Source organism: Alligator mississippiensis, chromosome 6 (assembly GCF_030867095.1).
Source record: "Alligator mississippiensis isolate rAllMis1 chromosome 6, rAllMis1, whole genome shotgun sequence".
In the NCBI taxonomy this organism is placed as follows: Eukaryota; Metazoa; Chordata; order Crocodylia; family Alligatoridae; genus Alligator; species Alligator mississippiensis.
Genome location: NC_081829.1, coordinates 83,109,296 through 83,121,775, shown reverse-complemented (window position 1 = coordinate 83,121,775; position 12,480 = coordinate 83,109,296).

Below are 12,480 nucleotides of genomic sequence, written 5' to 3'. Positions count from 1 at the left end.
GCTTCCTAGTTCAAAATAGAATATGCATATTGAAGAAGAATGTGCATCTGGAAATGAGAACAAAATAGGCCATTTCTAGGCAAGGCAGTGCTTTCATTCTTTTTATAATTGTTTTTAAAATGGCTTTGGTGTGTGTGTGTGTGTGTGTGTGTGTGTGTGTGTATAAGTTCCACAATGGGACTTCACATTGTGTTTGTACAGCACCAAGTACATTGGTAGGTCTGGTCTATAACTAGTCCTATGTGCATGCCACATCTACACAAATAACACTTGCAGTAGTAAGTGGCAGTGCAGCAGCAGGCACCAGCAGATCAACCTTGTATACATCACGGCAACTATTCACATGTCAAAACTAGGAATCGGGTTATTTCCTACACATACAAACATGTCACAATAGCTAGGAATTACATGAACAAACATCATTTAAATATGATTTCCTTTGCACAAGAGTTCCTTTACTCTCTTCCTCTGGCATGGTGCTTTCTAAAATGAGCAGCTGTGCTTTTTTTAAAACCAACTCTATTTGTATGCAATTGGTTCCTGGATCCTGTGGTGCTAGTTACCACATGTGAAATGTTTCCATTGTCCCTAGCAATTACAGGAGTCAAATGCCAAGCAGTGGAAGATATTTTCTACTGTCCCAACATCTGGCTCCCTGGCAGATTTCTCAGTCACTTCTGTTGTTGACTATGGAGCTACCTCTCTTCCTGTTATGTGTTTAAGCTGCTGGTGTTAGTTTGTCCCCTGAATACTATTTTCCTTTCTCCCACCTTTTAACTGCTTTGAACATTTTTCCATCTATTAATACAGCCTTGCATAATTTCCACATGAGTTCGCTATACAAAACTACTCTATGTATCCTCATTTATCACTGTGTTTCTCATTTATTAATATGGCTGTGGATAAATTCAGCAAGTTCATTCACAGACACATTTATGATATAACTAAGCATCTCCCCAAGTCTTCATGCCATATGTTTTTTGCATCAATTTGTTTGTTCTAAAAGCAGTCATATTTTTTTATTAGCTCTGATTTACTAGAGATCAGGGATGTGCTCCCTGGAAAGAAACAAGCTTGCAATCCTAAATTACTTCTCTTGTAAATGATTTAGGTAGAGTGTTGTATATTAGGAAATGTAATAATTTGATTTGTTCTAATTACTGGTAGAACAATAGGTTGCTCTTCAATAAAAGATTATTTAAGAGCAGAGCAGAGCCATTTATTATTGTGCAATGCTCTGCTTACTCAGACAGTGGAGACAGGATCAAATTTATCACTGGCATAAAACTAATATCGGAGCTTTCTCAAGCAATTAAAGGTAGGATCAGGCCCTTCATGTGCACTCTACCCCATTCCTAATAAGGGCAAGTTCTCAGCCGCCGTAAATCAGCATAGCTCCACTTTGTCAATAGTGGCAGCTCGGTTGGTGTCAGTGGAACCCTCAGACTTCCCAGTTATTGAGAAATAATTGTAGACAAACCTGCAAGAAAGGGATTGCTCTATAGAGAGAAATGTTGAACACAGAAATACCCCTTCCAACAGCATTAAACTCCTCTCTTTCCTTCCTCTTTTATGTCCTTGTGACAAGGTATTTAGTCAGAATTTGCAGATTTTGTTGGAATCTGACAGGCCAGGCTGTGAGCACGTCTGATATGGCCTCAAACTTGCAACCTCTGGGCTGTCAAACCATGCACCTCAGCACCCACGCTGCCCCAGCCCCCATTAAAATCCTGATACAAGGCAAACAGAAGTTCAAAGGCTGACATTTTTTTCTTCTTAAAATAAAGCTTCCCCTCTTTTTGCCAAGCTCAGCATTCTGAGTTCACAGAGAGAAACGTTTCTCGCTGGTGGTTGATTAAAATGGACACTTCCATGCCTCTGCTACTGGCAGCTGAAAAGCAATAGTCCTCATGACACCAGCCCACTGGAGTGCTGTTAGACAGTTGCCAGCCAGACTGACTTATGGGTGGGAGGAAATGTCCCTCTGCTGTATAATATTTCTATAAATACCTACCTGCACATTTTCACAAATGATGGTCTGGCTGTTTCAAGCAGTATTAAAGCAAGAGAGAAAGGGCTCTGTTGGGACCAAAGTTGTGTACCCTGCTGTAGAGATGCACCCAGTGGCCTATACCTCATGAGAACTGGAAAGTTATCTCACAGTTTGTTCACATTGGGCTTAAGTCAAAGCCCACTGAAATTAGCAGGAGGCTTTTTAATCGACTTCAAATAAGACTTTCTCTAAGATGGATTTAAGAGGGCATAGAAGGACTGGAGCTTCAAAACCCTGTGTATAGAGGCTCCATGGAGAAACATGTTTTCATCCCCATTTGTCCTCTTCTATGTCTAACCTCCTTGAGGAGCTATAGAATCAAATCATAGAATCATACAAATTACAGGCTGAACGGACCTCGAAAGATCGAGTCCACCCCCCCCCCCCAGCTCTGGGCAGCAGTACTGCTGAGATCAAATGATCCCAGCAAGGTGTCTGTCCGGTCTCCTCTTGAAGACTTCCAAGGTTGGGGACTGCACCACTTCCTTGGGAAGTCTATTCCAGGTTCTAGGCACCCTTACCAAAAAGAAGTTCTTCCTTATATACAACCTGAAACCTTCCTCTAACAGTTTATGACCACTGCTCCTTGTCCTCCCCTGGGGTGCCCTAGTGAACAGTTTTTCTCCCAGCTCCCAATATTTACCCCTTACATACTTACAGATGGCCACCAGATCCTCCCTCAGTCTTCTCTTCCCCAGGCTGAACAGTCCCAGATCCCTTAGTCTATGATGCTCTTTAGTCTCTGGATTTCCCATTTGTAGGGGGAATTAAAAATCATGGAGACCTGTAATTGCTTCTTCTGTCAGTACTAATTAACATGCAGATTCCCCAAGGGAACTCATAGAGAATAACCTCAGAGGATGCTCGGAAGTTGGGAGGCTGCAATGCTACATCAGCTCAGTCCCAGAATAGTCAACAGCAAGTAAAGCTTATTCCAAACTATTCCACAATGAGCCACAATAGTATTTTCTCTAGGCATGAGAGGATAGTTCAGTTTTCATGCTCATTCTCTCTGCTGAGATTACCAGTAACACTGCCTGTTAGAGCAAATTTTGATGGGGGTTTTAATGATGCGCACAATTGTCCACTAAGTACTTGCATGAGATTATCAGTTCATTCCACTAAACAGCCATTAAGTGACAAATATTTTGCTGAGGCTCAGCCTGGTCTAGATTTGAACTAGTGACCTAAAATACATGAGACTCAGTAATCCATAAACCATGCCCTGAGCTATCAGAACACCATAAATCAGAGTTGTTCTTGAGCTGTACAAGTATACAAAACTGCCCAACATCGCAATTTTTTTTCTATTACTATAACTTTAGAAGATTTTTCCTTACCTTTTATGGCTGAGTTCTTATAAAGCCCAGAAAATTAAGGCTTTGCTTTAGAGTGTCACCATTGACTTAACTATAGAGAAGTGGAATACATAGTATCCCAGACTTTCTTTGTCAAGAAATTGTTTTTGAAAGATGTAATTGCCAACTGATAGCATTTATGCATCCACTTTCCACAGTTACAAACTATCCGTTTCAGCCTTGTGTAGAGACCATTCGTGCCATCAGTCACATCATTTGGAGTGAGAAATATATAAAGATTCTGCTCAATGGCAATTACAGTTATAAAGACCAATAAAGGAATCATTTACAGTGCTGCCAGCCCAAGGATTACAGCTTTGATGTGTGGCTGCAGTGACCTGAGGGCATTAGAAGCGATATCCCTCTCAACAGAGTAGATTGAAAAGTATTGATGAGAGAGTCAAGATCAGAAAACAGCAGCTTGCTAAGACATTGCCCTGCCTCTTCCCATTTACCACCGCATTAATCTCTCCTTGATCTATTAAATACCATTTTCTTGCACATTTGTTTTAGCGACATCTGGGGAATTAGTAGAGACCTACATTGCCATAGCAGCAGGCACCCAACAAGGTTTTAGAACAAAAGAGGGCTTTAAAAGAAATACCTGGAGCCATGAACCTAAAGGGAAAAAAAGAGAAAAATTGCATCAAGTGGCAATGCAGTATACGAACTTTCCAGGAAGGCATGACTGATTGATTTAGTCTTTCTTCCATGCTGGTATTGACACAGAGGGCTTTTTCTGAAACCTGAAAATATGTTCTTTTGGCTAAATTACATCCCAGGGCCAAGCTCTATCAGGAAGAACATTTTTACTGTACATTAATGTTAAAGATATTATGCCTTTCTGAGTGTTTAGCATTCACAGGCTAAGCTGGGCATTGTCTGGTGCTCTGACTTGCCAAACTATAGAATCCCTGACAGTAATAGTGTGATGGGAGAAATGTTATTGTGAGCCGGGTTGAAATATGGTCAGTGGTGCTTTAGTGAGAACTGAAAACACAGAAGCAAGGCATATTTTTGTTGGGAATAAAGCCCTAGCTGATAGTCAATGTGTAGGCCTCTGTGTACAGGAATTAATATTAAGGTCATATCTGGCCTTTTGGAAGAGCCTTATTTACCCCCTCTACAGCAGGGTGCAAAGCCACCTATGTTTTATTAGTCTGCCTTATTCTGAACTACTAAAACATGCACCTGAACATATGGCAGGGGGAAGCCAAAAAGCCGTCTAATAATGCAGAACGGGCCAAGCCAAACCTCCACAGAGACTGCTCATTGGCCAAGTTCCTCAGGCTGAGGAGAAGCTGAATTGCTCGATGCATGCCTACTGCTACTGTAGCTGTTTTGTGCTCATGCATGAATTATGCATGACTCTATTGCTCACATTCTTAGCAAACTGCAGCATGCAAAGGGGTTTTCTCTGTAAGATTTTGCTTTAATCTCTATTGGAACAGCTTAAATTAATGTGGCAAAAATTGTAGCCTGCTACATATGTGAGTCCTGAGCAAAACATCATTTAGGTATTCATCATTAAAGGCTAGATCATGTCATTTTAGGCACAGAGCTGTGTGAAGGATGACATGACACCACACCACCTAAAAGGAGCTCATTGCCCTTGCCCACAGGTGCAAGAATCAAGGACAATCTTGCCCTAAAAATCCCCTCTTATATTCCAGCACTGTTACTTAATGTAGCATATAAACCCCTTGAACTTGATTTACTTTGGTAACATTTTCCAAACAATTTCAAAATCCTCCTCACCCTGTGACATACTCTAATATGAATAGCCTGTGTGAAAAATACAGGAAGGGATGTTACCTGTGTAATGATATTCAACTTTTATTTACTGTATCACATACTCAATATTTTATTATTGTTGATTTAGTTCAGTATTACTTAATTAGCATTGCCAATTAACCTTGCCTGCAGGCTTCAGTGCTCGGTCCAGTACTTTTCAACATAGTTCCATAGTAGCTAGGGTCAGGAGGGACCTGAACAGATCATCTAGCCTGACCCCCTGCCACAGGCAGGAATGAATGCTGGGTTCACAAGACCCCAGACAGGTGATCGTCCAACCTCCTCTTGTATTTGCCCAAGGTAGGGGCGAGGACCACTTCCCTGGGAAGTCGGTTCCAGATTCTGGCCATCCTAACTGTAAAATATTGCCTTCTGATCTCTAACCTAAACCTCTTTTCTATCAGCTTATTATCATTGATCCTCATCACCCCAGGTGGTGCTGGGGAGAAAAGGGCTCTTCCTATTTGCTCATGATCTCCCCTGATGAATTTGTAGGCAGCCACCAGGTCCCCCCTCAGCCTCCTCTTGCTGAGGCTGAACAGGTTCAGGTCCCTCAGTCTCTCCTCGTAGGGCCTGTCCTGCTGCCGTCTCACCAAATGGGTGGCCCTCCTCTGAACTCTCTCCGGGCTGGCCACATCCTTTTTGAAGTGCGGTGCCCAGTATGGGACGCAGTATTCCAACTGCAGCCTGACCAAAGTCGCATAGAGGGGGAGGATCACCTCTCTGGACCAGCTTGAGATGCAACTTTGGATGCATGACAAGGTATGGTTGGCCTTGCTGGTTGCGGTCTGGCATTGGCGGCTCATGTTCATCTTGGAGTCAATAATGACTCCAAGATCCCTTTCCACCTCTGTGCTTTCAAGAGGGGAACTCCCCAGCCTGTATGTATGCTGTGGATTCCTTCTCCCAAGGTGCAGCACCCTGCATTTGTCTATGTTGAACCCCATCCTATTCTCATCTGCCCACTTTTGCAGTCTGTCTAAATCTAGTTGAAGCCTCTCTCTCCCTTCAAGTGTGTCCACCTCGCCCCACATCTTAGTGTCATCAGCAAATTTGGACAGCGTGCTTTCCACCCCCTCGTCCAAGTCGCTGATGAAGATGTTAAAGAGTGTGAGACCGAGGACCGAGCCCTGGGGGACCCCACTGCTCACATCTCACCAGATGTCCCGTCCACCACTACTCTCTGGGTGCACCCCATCAGCCAATTTTTTACCCATCCAACTGTGTAGGCATCAATGCCACAGTCACCTAATTTATTGATGGGGATGGGATGAGAGACAGTGTCAAAGACCTTCTTAAAGTCTAGAAAGACTATGTCCATGGTGACACCATCATCCAAGGATTTAGTTACTTGGTCATAAAAGGCAATCAGGTTGGTCTGGCAGGACCTGCCTTTGATGAACCCATGCTGATTGCCCCTGAGCATGATCTCCCCTGCAGGCCCCCACACATGTGCTCCTTGATGATTCTCTCCAAGATCTTCCCAAGCACCGAGGTGAGGCTTACAGGCCTATAGTTACTTGGGTCCTTCTTCCTCCCTTTCTTGAAAATTGGGACCACATTAGCCAGTTTCCAATCCCCCAGCACCTGGCCAGATAATCATGAATGCTCATACCGCCATGCCAAGGGCTCCACAGTGACCGCTGCCAGCTCCCTCAACACCCTTGGGTGGAGGGCATGTGGACCTGCAGTCTTAAAAATGTCCAGCCCTTCCAAAAGATCCCTAACTACACCTGCGCTGACCGAAGGCCTGACAGAACTATCCCCGAGATTGTCCGTACCTCTGGTAGGAGGGATGTCCCAGTCCCTCTTGAAGAAAACAGAGGCAAAGAAACTGTTAAAAATATCAGCTTTCTCATCTGGCGCAGCCACAAGATTACCATTTGTGTCTTGCAGGGGCCCTACATTGCCTGGTGCCCTCTTCTTGCTCCCAATGTACTTGAAAAAGGATTTTTTGTTGTTCTTAATCCTGGACGCTAGCCTGAGTTCCATCTCTGCCTTGGCCTTCCTAATAGCCCCCCTACACTCCCGGGCTGAGGAGGAGTACTCCTCCTTGGTGATAGCTCCTCCCTTCCATTGGTTGTATGCCCCTCTTTTAGTCCTCAGGCATTCCTGAATGCCCTTGCTGAGCCACAGGGATTTCTGAGCACTCTTTTTTAAAATCTTTTTTAACGATTTAGATGTGGGGGTGAAGAGCTCCCTGGCCATGTTTGTGGACAACACCAAGTTATGGGGGAGCGTGGTCATGCTTGAAGATAGGCTGCAGATACAAAAGGACCAACACTGTAGGGCTGTGCAGAATTTCACTGGCTGTTTCGTTTTGATGCTGTTTCAACTCATTTCGAGCTCGAAACAGCAAAATCAAAATGAAATGAAAGGCTTCAAAGCAGCCTCAAAATGAAACAAAGGCAGTCAAAATGTATCAAGTTTTGAAGCTCAAGCTGGGCTTGCCTGCAGGAAAACAGAAAGTAAGGAGAGGGAGGGGAAAGAGGAGGGAAGGACTGCTCTCATATTGACTGTGTAGCTGGTCAGTGACTGTGATCCTTCCCTGAGGTTCCTTCCAATCCCAGTGCTCTGGGGGAGGGATGAAAAAACAGCATAAAAGGCAGCATTGTTTGAACTGACTTACTTTCTGCCTTGGGGTCTGACAGTTACTGAGCTATCTTCCAGCAGCTCAGGAGCATTAGACAACAAAGGCTACTACTACCATTGATTCAATTTCCTACTTGCTAGCCTAGCAAGTGGGATTCCCCAATACTTTTTGCTGTCTGTCTAGACTCTTTCATTTTATTATTATATTCATTGATTTATTATTTTCAATTTCATAATTATATTGGATATTATACTATAGAATTGATATAGGAAGGCAGATACATTTATATATTTTTATTTCTATACATTTATATCTTGCAGCATATTATAATATAGAATTTATATAGGAAGGCACATATGCATTTATATATTTTTATAAAGACAAGACACTATGACACACACCATGAAGCATGGTGGAAAGCCTGGCAAGCCTTCCGGGAGGGGCAGAAGATGGGATGGAGGGAGAGGTGTAAGCCCCTCCCTCCCCCCCAAACTGAGACGCAACCACCTTCCTACAACTAGTAGGGATGAGGCTTCCAGTTCTACAGGCAGCAAAGAGAGGGGAGCAGTGCCAGTGCCACTGCCTGTGTCTGAGTCTGCATCCCCTCCAAGAGCACTAGCCATAACACCCCCGCACACCACCACCATGACAACAAGCAGCAGCACCAGTATGACAGCTTCCTTCACCCCCATTTCACTTCCCATGCTGAGCCTTCCAGTGCCAGAGGAAGAACTGAGTTGGAGCTAGATCTGAGTGCCCTAGCAAGGGAAATTCTGGGGAAGGAGGAGGAATCACCTGAGTTTGTGCTCCACACTGCTTAAGTTTCCCCTAGTGCCAGGTCTCTTTCCCCAGAAGTTACTCCGCAGGAGTTTGAGGTAGAGGTTGTGGAGGCAACTTTCACAACTTCTACCATCAGCTGAGTCTGCTCCTCCTGTTGCTGTGCCTCTGCCTGCTGAGGAGGATGGAAGTGCAGCATCCACATATGCACCCAAACCCTCACCCCAGAAGTGAGCAGGTAGTGTGATCTGGGATCATTTTGAGTTGGCAGATGATCCCACATACACTATCTCCCTGCACTGCTGAGCCAAAACCAGCCAGGCAAAGGGAACAAAACACATGAGCACCACAGGGATGCTGATGCATCTCCACAGGCACCACCCCCTTGTCTTTTCTCCTCCTCAGCCTGGCACCAGTGGGAGCGTGCCCAAAGGGAAGTCCCTGTCTCACTCTGAAGCCCCTGTCCCCACAAAGTAGAGGCAGGCAACCCTGGAACAGTGGGAGAAAGGCGGACAGAAAGAGGGGTGCGTTGCAAGGGCAAGCAAGATCACCAAGAGCATTGGGAAGATGCTTGCTGTTGATGTCCAGCCCTTCTCCCTAGCTGAGCGGCCAGGGTTCAGGTGGCTTAAGGCCCTCATGGCCCCATCCTACCAAGTGCCCACATGCACCACCTTCAGCAGGACGGTGGTGCCCTCCATATATGAGGCATTCAGGGAGTACTTGAGGGAGGAGCTGTGCAAGGCAGGTCTGCAGGCGGCCTTACACTTCACCTCGGATATCTGGAGCAGCTGGGGTGGAGATCATGCCTACCTCTCCCTCACAGGGCACTGGTGCAACCAGTCAGGCCATCGGTGGGCTCTCCCTCAAGCAGAGATGATGGGTGAGTCCCACACAACAACAGAGATCATGGAGGCCATGAACCGCTTGGTGCAGGGGTAGCTTGTTAGGGAGGGTGAGCTCACCCGTGGGTTCATGATCACCAACAATGGGGCCAATATGGACAAGGCCGTCTATGATGCTAACTTTGTTGGCATCCACTGTGTGGCACACAAGTTCCACCTCGTTGTTAGGGATGCTTTGGAGGGGGACAGGGCTGCCGGTGATGGTGCCAGCACCACCAGCAAGGTGGCAGGCTACTTCCACTGGAGCATCTAGTGGGGCAAGATGCTGCGGAACAACCAAGCAGAGCTGAACATCCCTCAGCACAAAATCATGCAGGATGTGCAGACTCAGTGGAACTCCACATACCTGATGTTCGAGAAGCTGGTGGAGCAACAGAAGGCCATCCATGAGATGGCCTTGCTTGGGGAGATTGGGATCAGTGGCCCCCTTAACAGAGCTGAGTGAGATACCATCTCCCAGATCTTGGTAGTCCTCAAGCCCTTCCTCAAGGTCACCAAGATCCTCAGCGCTGGCGATGCCCTCCTTAGCCAGGTGATCCCTGTAGTGAGGGAACTGGAGAACCAAATGGAGAAGTTCCAGGGGATCAGTGTTCCTGGCTGAGGCAAGCCACTGTCATCAGACATGCAGACACTGGTGAGGGCATCAGGAAATGGCTTGATCCCTTGCAATCCAGTATGGTCCATGTGCTGGCCACCATTTGTGACCTGAGGGTGAAGGGCAGTGTATGCAGCAGCCAAACCCTGGATCAGTGGATGGAGGCGCTGGTGAAGAGAGTCAGGGAGACAGAATGGCAGAGTTGGGGGGAAGTGGAAGAAGGGGAGCCACTGTTCCATGCTAGCATGCCATCCACCAGCCAGTCTCCTTCTCCACCACAGGTGCTGCCAATGTGGGCCAAGGGCATGGCTTCTATGGTGAGATCCAGAGGCACTAGATCCCACCATCAGGCAGGTAGCACTCAGGCCTTGGTGGCTACCTGTCTCACCAAGGACATGAAGCTGTCGCTGTGTGACCCCTTGGCCTACTGGGCAAGCCACACCCAGATGTGGCTGGATCTGGCCACAGTTGCCCAGGAACACCTGTCCTGTCCACTGACCAGTGTTCCAAGTAAGAGGATGTTCAGCATTGCTGGGGATGTAGTGACACCCCACCGCACCACCTTGGATCCAGCTGGTGTTCCTCAAGGTGAATCTCCCGCTGCTGGGGTTCCCCAAGCTCCAGGTGCAGATGGAGTGAATGCCACCCTCCTCACTCTCTCTGCACCTATTTCCATTTTATTTTTTTAAACCAGTTCATGCCCAGCTCTTAGAGCTGGAGGGGACACTCACTGCATCACCAGCCAGCAGGGGAAGAATATGTCCCTGCTGAGCTTCCGTGCCAGGATGAACTTGGAGGTACGGACTGGGGCTATAGGGAAGGAGGAGGACCCAGGTCCTGGGCATGACTGCTAAAACTGCACTCTGCCAGGGTCAGGGAGTCCTGGTAGGACTGCTGGTGGCATGGCAGCCCCAGGAAATGCCAGGACCGAGGATCCCCCTGGTGAAAGGCAGGTAGGAGGCACCATAACCTCCAGCCACCACTCACATACACACAGTCCTGGCTAGGGAAAGCTCAGACCAATGTCTATATTGAGTCCATCGGTTTCTGTACCTAGGAGGTTGATGAAGTGCAGTTCATGGGCTCATCTGTGAAAAGTGGTTTGTAAATTCTCTTTGAGGATCCAGACTGAGAGATTGGAGACAGGTGGTGTTCTCTTGTTGTCTTTGATACATTTTCAGTGAGTTTATTCTGGTGTGCAGTTGGTGTTTGGTGTCTCTACGTATTTTCCATCAGGGCACCAAGTGCCCTGATGGAGATATGTATTGTATTTTGAAGATATCTCCATACTGGAGATATTGTTGGCAGGTTGTGCATGTCTTGTCATGGCATGGCCTGGATCTAATCATTGTGTTTTTGGGCTGTAGGAAGTTGGCTTCTGGTGATGAGGTTAGCGAGGTTCAGTGATTGTTTGAATCTACAAACCGCTTTTCACAGATGAGCCTATGAACTGCATTTCATCAACCTCCTAGGTAGTAGGTACAGAAACTGATGGACTCAATATAGACATTGGAATTCTGACACACTACAACCTGCCAGACATTGGACTCCCCAGGTACCTCTCCACTTTTACATGCACTGCTACATCCCCCTTCCCCCCGCCCCAGCCTGTCCCTTACCCCCCTGACACCTCCATTTCCATTTGCACTGACTAGCTTTCTTGCCTGCATTGCATGCCAGCCTCTGGCTTCTTTACAATTCCTTCCATCCAGGAACAGCACACACACCAACTGCAGGTGCTCCCTCAGCCTGACAAAGGGTTTTTCAACCTGAAAGCTTGCTAACATATATTTCTCTAACTATTCAGTTGGTCTGCTAAAACTTTCCAGATTAGATTGACCCAAAGGAAAGGACCTTGTCTGCTAGTGTCATGTCCTTAGACCAACACCCCTTGCACCTGACCGGAAGGAGGCAGTGCCCTGGACACGTCTAAGCCCCAGGGCTGGGGCGGGCAGGGAGAGTTCTCTGGCAGCTCCTGAAGAAGAAGCTCCTGCAGGAGAGGAAAGAAAGGCTCTGTCACAGGTTGGCTGCCTGAGATGCTGCTGGTGCTACTGTGCTGCTGCTCACCAAATTATTATTTTACCTGTTGTTATTTGAAGTGGTGGACCAGACTGAGGCTGTAGAGGAGGAAGAGAGCTCATTGGGGCACACTACCGTGTCGTGTAGAGGCCCCAGCACCAGTGAGGGCACACCTTAACACACACACACTGTCACCCATGTCACAAGTTTTGCTTGTCAGCAGCCTGAGGTGCAGTTTCCCAGAAACCCCTGCACCTCTCTCCTTGAAACCTGGCAGGCTTCATGGCTTCAGCAGGGGCCACCGTGCCTGCATTTTCACCCTGCTGTGCTTTAACACACACACGACATGAGTTTTGCTTTCAAAACTTTGAGGTGCAGTTTCCCTGAAA